Here is an 8,393-nt window from a genome sequence, read left to right as displayed (position 1 = left end):
GTGAAATGAAAGATGTGTTCCTTCAAATAATTCTCGTCCCGATAAGATTATCAATTGAATGTATTTATAGCAAAATTGAATAAGAAATTAAAAAGGAAGACAAAAATTACTTGTATTAGGTGTTATTGCAATCATGTCCATAAGTTATATTCTGATGTTTGACACCAATAAACCTTAGCGCACAAGTTGAGATATCTAACTTGTGTGTTGAGTGTGCAGGAAAGTCCTTGCGAGGTAAGGCGAGTAGAGGAAAGTCCTTACGGATGAGAAGACCGGATGTAAGGCAAAAGGAAAGTCCAAGAGGGTCGAGGAGCGAACTCTTGGCATGGGGAAGTCCTTACGGGGTAAGGCAAAGCATGGAAAGTCCTTGTGGATGAGAAGACCGGAGGCAAGGCAAGAGAAAAGTCCAAGAGGGTCGAGGAGCGGGCTCTTGGCACGGGAAAGCCCTTACGAGGTAAGGCAAATGAAGATCAAGAAGGTCGATGACCAGAGTCTTGATCCAGCGAGGAAAGAACTCGGTAAGAATTTATTTCAGCCATTTTTCACTAGTGACAGTCGACTGAAGTGGTAAGATCAGTCGACTGGCACTAAGTTATTACACCTGATACGCCTCATCAGTCGACTGTATTTAACTCCAGTCGAGTCGTTTCTGGAGATTAGTCGACTGACCTTGAAGGCCAGTCGACTGATGGCAATCAGAAGGTATAACGACTCGACTAGAGCTTCACGTTAGTCGACTGAAGGTGATGGACTCGACTGGATGTGTTCATCAGTCGACTGTCATCAACTCTGAGCAAACAGAAGGTAAGATGACTCGACTGATCGACCACATCAGTCGACTAAGGGCAAAATCAGTCGACTGATGAGAAAAGTTAGTCGACTGGATTTTAAATTCTGACAAAAATCAGGTGTGATTTCAGCAATTCAGTAGTCGTTTTCTTGGTTTGACTAAATCAGTCGACTGGGATGGTAAATTCAATCAACTGATGACTTAAAAAGGTGAACTGGTATAAGAGGTAAGTGCACTTCGTGGAAGATACACCAACTACCATTCAAGCTCCAAGCTCTTGTGCTCTACTGATCTAGCAACCATCTGGTATTCAACCCTAAAGCTTGGAGCAACTCCTTGAAGAAGAAGAAGCACTCCCATTGCGTAAACACTTCTTCTCTTCTTCTTCTTGTACTGTTTACTCTTTGTGCTCTTGGTGTAACTTGCTGTAAGAAGGTTTCTCCGCCTTCGGTGTTTGTCCGAGAAGGAGAGGAATAGTGGAAGAGTGGCTGAGTGAAGATCCTTGGATTAGTCGCCTCAAGGAGGCGGATACCAAGTAAAATACGCATTGTTAGCATTGTTGAGTTGTGAGGGAGTGAAGGTTGTCTTTTCTTCATCGACTAAAGTTCAAGAGAAGCTATTCAACCCCCCTTCTAGCTTCACACGATCCTTACAAAACGAAGTATATTTTGGGATTTACTTTATTAGAAGAGTCATTTGACTCATCATAATCTCGATATAATGCATATTGAAAAGAATATTTTTAATAATATGATTAATACAGTGATGGATATCGTCGAAAAAATAAAAAATAATATGAATACAAGAAAATATATTTGCATCCTTTGTAAAAGACTCACTCGCAATGTCGTTAAAAGTAGTAGGGGACCAAAGCCAAAGATAATTTATACATTGAATAAAGATCAAAGATGTGTTATTTGTGAATGGTTGAAATCTTTAAAATTTTTAGATGGTTATGTCTTTAATCTTGGGAGATATGTCGATTTGAAGGAATGCAAATTTATTAGTTTGAAAAGTCATAATTGTCATATATTCATAGAAAGACTCATTCCTATTATTTTTAAGTAACTCTTATTAAATTTTGTTTGGGGTTTCGTTATGGAGTTAAACATTTTTCTTTATGATATTTGTTCAATAGGTTCAAGACATTCACACATGGAGATGTTAGAGAGACGAGACATTCCTATAATTTTCTGTAATTTAAAAAGAATATTTTCACTCTCATTTTTTATTTCGATGACATTTGACATATGAGACCAAAGTTGGAAGTCCTGTCTATTTTTAATGGAGGTATCCATTTAAAAGGTAAAATTATATTTCTTATATACTTCATTATTAATATATAAAAATTAAAATTTTTAAATATATATTAATATCTAATATAATTTATTTTATTATAATCAGATTCCTATATCATTTGAAGAAAAAAGTGAAAAATAAGGCATATATTGAAGCATTTATTGTTAATGTATATATTGTGAAGGAAGTAACAACTTTTACATCATATTATTTTGAATCTCACATTTAGAGCAAAAGACGGAGAATGAAAAGAAATGATGAGGATCCTATTAATCTCAATTTGAACTCATTCTCAATTTTTAATTACCTTGGTCAACCAAATGAACAATGTAAGTATAGATACTTAACTAATCAAAAATGACCGGTAGCTCACACATATATTTTACTAAATTATCTAAAAGTAACATCATATTTTGAATTTTTATATTTCTTATTTCATAAATTATTTATGTTATAATTAATTTTTTATAGGATTTTTCAAAATTTAAATATTGAAATATCAACACAAGAGTTTAATCGCTTTTATGATGAAGAATTTGCACTATGGTTCAAATCATATGTAAGTAGATGTCGGTCGTCGTTTTGTGCTGATCGAGAAGAAGACGAACGAAGAAGGGATCGTGATGGCAAGCTACAGTGAAACCTTGCGCGACCGAGCCCCCCTTTCTGTTGAACCACATTCAACTTATAAATCCAACGCTTATAAATCTAATGCTGAACCGACCACTGCTTGAACCAAGGCTGAACTAGACCTAAACCGAACTTAAATCAGAATTGAACCCAATTTGACCCAGACTGAACCCAAATCTAGTCCAGATTGAACCAGAATTGATTTCCTCCAAATTGAGCTTGTTCGTGGACTTCTTAAATTGATTTTCTTGGCCTGATTTAAATTTTTTTGCAAGTGGATTTCATCCTAATTTCCTACAAAATCAAATATAACCAATTAATACCCATAAATTATCACAAATTAATAAGAAATAGAATGAAACCTAAAATTCATCCAACATATAGAAAACTTAAAACCCACTTATCAAATCTCTCACACTTATTCTTGCACGTCTCGTGCAAATAAATCTAATTAAATATTATTTTCCAACCTGACAATATCAATCATATTAAGAAGTTGCAACAACAAATTAATTAAGAGTACCAAATTCCAAAACCTCAAGCAATTCACCATATGCTTGCTCCTCTTCTAATCTCTACCACTATCATATGCACAAGGTTGCACAATCATAAAGGTTTATTAGTATTGCAAGGGAACATGAATAAGGGAAAAAACAATGTGTGTAAGGAAAAGTATGAAGACCATAAAATCAAGAAGACAAATGGACGAAATGGGAGCAATGATATACTTTATAAATAAGTACAATGAAAATCATGCCCAATAGATATCAAGCCAAGTTAGTATGGGGTGATTTAAACAATTCTTAACCCTCTCCTACACTCTCTCATGTTCTACCATAAAACTCAATAGGAGAAACAAGAATTGCTAAACACTTACTACCAACCATCCTTAATAAATTTCACCAATTCAAACTTTTATTTATTATTTTATTATTATTGTTATTTTTTCTATTTTTTCTTATCCAATAGAACATTTTTTTTCTTCTATTTTATTAGAGATTTTTTTGTATTTTTTTCAACGAATTATTTTTTCAGATTTTTTCTAGAATTTTTTCAAACCTATCTAAAAATATAATAAAATAAAAAATAAAACCTATCTAACAAACAAAATAAAAAATTAAATCCTAATGGTTTGTCAATGGTGAACTATCTAATCACACTCCACACTTAAACTTTTGTCCGTCCTGGACAAAAATCTCATCTCAGCATTCAAGGTTCTCAAATCCAATAAAAAAGAAATGAAAGATATGGTAAGGAAAAGATGACACATGGTAAAAGAATTTATTCAATAACCTATGCTAACAAAAGAGAATGAATGTATAAAGAATAAAGAAATGACCTTTATAAAATCATGCAACCTCATGGTAATGTAGTCTCAACAGAATCAAAGCAAGTTCTAGAGTAACAATCACCACAAGTGCCACATAATAAATAATAAAAATAAGGCTCAATCCTTGCTAGGTAGATATAAATCATCATCTCAATTTATCAACATGGAATCCATCACTAAGTTGTAACCACATGCAATCCAAGAACTCTTTCATGACTATGAACCTCTAAAATTAACAAACTTAGTTAACTAAATTATCACAATTCCTAAAATGATATGAGTCATGCAGGGGAAATTAATTAAAAAAGAATGATAAATAATTATACATATCCTAAACTACACATCCTAAATGCAATTCTATACACAAAAAATAAAACAAAAATAAATAAGCAATGAAATATATACAAAAATAAGGTGAGATCAAATAACTCCCCTTTAAGTTGGGTAGACAGTTTGTTGCAAAAGTGAGACCCTTGATCTTGATGATCACCCTGGGTACTCCAACTCTACAAATATGTCTAGTTGCTCAACGACTATTTGAAAGTGATTCTTGGGACATTGCTTCCAGTGTAAGTCCCTACACTTTCTTATTCTCTCCAAGATAGAAAAGCCACAAATAAGCCTTAATGTCATTGAAGTCCTAACAACATCCTCAAAGCCATTAGAATCAAAAGAATTAAACAATTAAAAATTCATAATTAAATAAATGAATAAATATAAGAATAAATTAAGGATACAATAATCAACAACACCAATGTACAATCATACATAAACAAACAAACATCATATGAATCCCTGGTAACGGTGCCAAAATTTTGATGGGGTGTGTTTTATGTTAATTTATTTTTATTTATTTTTTTTATATTCTTTATTTATGTTGTCACTCACACCCTTCAAAATTAAAATTTATAATTAACCAAACCCCTAAATATTGCTTAGGTAATATAGCAGAGGTCCGGGTCGTCTCTCATGAAATCAATGATGGAAGTTATCCTAGACAACATGGTGCGGGATTTTTATTTGTTGATTGTTTTCATTCCTATCTATTCACAAAATCTATTTATTCACAATTAAATCCTAAAATTTACAAATGAATATTAAGTACACATACTTTACAAATTAAGACCAATCACACACCCTAATTTACAATTTCAATCCTACTTCACATAATTACAATAAAGTACAACAACTTCCACAAATTACTATTTATTCACTAATCAATTACAACTAAACATAAGTTAACATGAACCGGTTCATAAACACAACATTTGTTCACCATACACTACAAGATATTCTATCCATTTCAAACATCAACAACAAAGGTTGCAACACATCATATAATTCTACAACCAACACATTCTACAACCCACAAGCAAAACTACATTATAAACAACTTAATACCAGTATCCAATTTAGTTCAAGAATAAGTTATTACGAATATTCTATGTAAGCATCACAACAAAGCCAAACAACATATTATATTTCATTCAACAACATAAACCAACAACATGTTCTATTACCACAATTTGCATAAGAACAGACTCAATTAGCTCAACCATTTGTGGACCTATTCTACACCATCCAAATCAAATACATGTTCATATCATCACCATTTACATGAATCATAAATGTATAATCCAACAACCAAACCAAATCATTTGTAATTCAACCATTTAATAAACATCTGCCATGTAACGAATGAACCAAATATTCCATTCAAATTTAACAACAACATTCAACAAATTCAAATATCAATTCAAATTCAACAAACAAGAAACCAAATGGGGTTTTTGATTGATTGAAATTAGCTAACAGCAAGAAAGAAAACAACTAAACATAGCTAGGGTTAGAGTTAGGCTTTTAGGTTTTGTGTCTTCATTTTCCCGAATTAGCTCAGAATAGAGGAAACTGGAGCTTTGGTTGAATTGCGCCAATCGGATGAAGATCTCATCGGAGCTCGACAAATCCGGCGAGGATTAATCGGAGAAACTATGATCCAGAGCACAGCCTCTGCCCGAATTCTTGTCGTCCATGAACAGAAAATTAGACAAAAGAATTTGACAACCTTACCTTGCTTCATCGGTGGAGGAGAGATGATTGGAGCTCAGAACAGGATCTTCCCCTGCGTTTGAAACCACATCGGCGAAGGATTCCACTACTTGGAACTTCGGTGGATGCGGAGGGATAGAGGGCTTTCTCATTTGAAACCACATCGGCGAAGGTCCTCTACTGTGCGGAAGGGTCGTTGCCACCAATCGCTAGAGCTGGCCACTCTCAACGATCTCAAGAGCTCAGTCGAAATCGCGAGCGAGAAGCTACAGTGCTCACAATTTCGGAGAAGGAAGAAGATTAGGTCGCGTGCCAAGCCCCCCTCGCGATTGAGCTGATTTCCCCTTTTAACTCGTGCACCGAACCAGGCTTGAACCTGGTTTGAACTGACCGCTGCTTTGATTGAATCAATTCCACTGAACCAGCTGAGTTGAATCAAATGAACCGGGTTGAATTCAGACTAAACCCAACTCACTAAATCGGGCTGAACCATATGGATTGGGCTAGTCTGAGCCTAATCTGAACCAAACTAGATTGAACCCAAGCTGAATTAAATCGATTTTTGACCTAGTTGAGTCAAACTGAATCCGATTTGAACCTGACTCAAACCAGGGTTGATTTTTCCTTCAAATTGGGCCTGTTTATGGGCTTTCTGAGTTGATTTTCTTGGCCCGATTTCAATTCTTAACAATTAGGTTTCATCCTAATTCCCTACAAAATCAAATATAACAAATTAATTGTTGGGTCCAAAAGGATATTTGTATCTCCACAATGACATGATATTGTCCACTTGGCTCATCCGGCGGTTAGTTCGGTGAAGAACGGCCTTGCTCTAATACCAATTGTTGGGTCCAAAAGGATGTTTATATCTCCACAATGGCATGATATTGTCCACTTTGGGCCTAAGCCCACATGCCTTTGTTCTTAGGCTCTCCCCAAAAGGCCTCATGCCAATGGAGATACTTTCCATCCTTTTAAACCCATGATCTTTCCCATGTGTTTTAGATGTGGGACTATGTTTGTACCTTTGCAACCCAATATTAATATCCATAAATTACCTCAAATTAATGAAAAATAGAATGAAGACCAAAAATTAATCCAAGAAAAAGAATAAACTCAAAATCTCATTTATGACATGAAACATGATCAAAATAGTCTAATATAATCCTAATTAATCATATCAAATAGCCACTTATTAGGTACTCAAGGCTCCCTTTCGAGAATACATCATGTAGGACTGGTGGGATCAATAGAGGGGGATGAATATCGATCGCTTTCTTTTTTGTTGCTTTCATCGTGTGTTTATTATATCAGATTAGTACTTGTAGTAGAATAATAAATAAAATAATAATATAAATGATATGAGAATTTACTTGGTTCACAACCCCCTAGGATTGCTAGTCCAAGGCCTATGTACAGGAGGTGGTCGCCCACTAGCATATCTCCATTTTGGAACTTTTTCGGAGGTGGTGAAATCTTTTATAATTTTATAAATGGTACGAGGATTTACTTAGTTCACAACCTCCCAGGATTACTAATTCAAGGCCTATGTACGAGAGATGACCATTGATAAGCCCTAAATTGAGTGTCACGATAGGGCTCCAAATTAGAATTTATATTATCGAAAACCACGAGAAATACAAACAAATGTAATATAGGGGCCACGAGTCGTATTTTTCCAAGGACTAGTAGAAACTTGTTTAATTCGAGCTTACGTGTCGTGATTTTAGGTTTTTGAATATAAAATGGGGGTTTTGGTATTTTTGGAATGAAATGAAAATAAAGAATGCAATGATTTAAATGGATGCAAATCTAATGCGGGTTGAAATCAAAATACACTGAATAAAATCCTAACAGTAATCTCACTGCAGTAATGAAAAAACTATAAGAAACCTTACTATTAAAAGCAGAAACTAAACCTAAATTGAATCTAAGTGGATTTCTGTTTAAAGGATGCAAGCAATGATTAAAACACTACACTAAACTGAACTATTCAACAAACCTAAAAGGCAATCAAAAAGCTTAAACCTAGTTATCTAGCTTCTGGAGATTTGGCACGGAACAGAACAGTGCCAACTGGCACGAAGCAGGAAAGTCTAGGAAGAAATTAGCAAATGGAAATCACGAAACTAATCAACTTGATACTAGAATATAACCAAAACAACTTAACTAACAAGATTATTTAACCACATGAACTCAATTGAAGGGTTGAATAGCAGGTTGATTAACTACCGATTGTAATCAGAATAAAAAAAAAGAAACTTCAGAACTCAGAAATTGCAAAACAGAAAAGTG

The sequence above is a fragment of the Curcuma longa genome, chromosome 12 (assembly GCF_044706935.1).
Source record: "Curcuma longa cultivar G26 ecotype Majalengka, Jawa Barat chromosome 12, ITB_CL_G26_1.1, whole genome shotgun sequence".
NCBI classification, from domain to species: Eukaryota; Viridiplantae; Streptophyta; class Magnoliopsida; order Zingiberales; family Zingiberaceae; genus Curcuma; species Curcuma longa.
The sequence above is the reverse complement of the archived record's forward strand: the minus strand, read 5'-3'. Positions refer to the sequence as shown.